At 39.2% G+C, this 477-nt stretch overlaps 1 pseudogene; it reads left to right on the forward strand.

The window, feature by feature from the left end:
• Window positions 1-10: 10 nt before the first annotated feature.
• On the forward strand, window positions 11-469 carry LOC108778403 (coatomer subunit alpha pseudogene; annotated as a pseudogene).
• The last annotated feature ends 8 nt before the right edge of the window (window positions 470-477 follow it).

Below are 477 nucleotides of genomic sequence, written 5' to 3' on the forward strand. Positions count from 1 at the left end.
TTTTTTTTAGTTAGTTATCAAAAACTTGAAGAACGAAGTCACGAAAAAGGTGCAAATTCCAAATTGTGACGAAATATTTTACGCCGGCACTGGTATGTTGCTTTTGCGCGATCCAGAACAAGTAACACTGTTTGACGTACAACAGAAGAGAACATTAGCAGAAGAAAAAATCGCAAAATGTAGATACGTTGTATGGTCCAGCGACATGTCTCATGTTGCACTGCTGGCCAAACATACTGTCAACATTTGTAATCGTCGGTTAGAATCGCTCTGTTGCATACACGAAAATACTAGAGTAAAATCCGGCACTTGGGACGATTCCGGCGTATTTATTTACACGACCAGTAATCACATTAAATACGCAATTAGTAATGGTGATTACGGTATTATCCGTACACTCGATGTACCGATATATGTCACGAGAGTGAAAGGCAATCAAGTTTATTGCTTGGATCGAGAATGTAAGCCGAGAATTCT

This window comes from Cyphomyrmex costatus, unplaced genomic scaffold (assembly GCF_001594065.2).
Source record: "Cyphomyrmex costatus isolate MS0001 unplaced genomic scaffold, Ccosl1.0 C2199804, whole genome shotgun sequence".
In the NCBI taxonomy this organism is placed as follows: domain Eukaryota; kingdom Metazoa; phylum Arthropoda; class Insecta; order Hymenoptera; family Formicidae; genus Cyphomyrmex; species Cyphomyrmex costatus.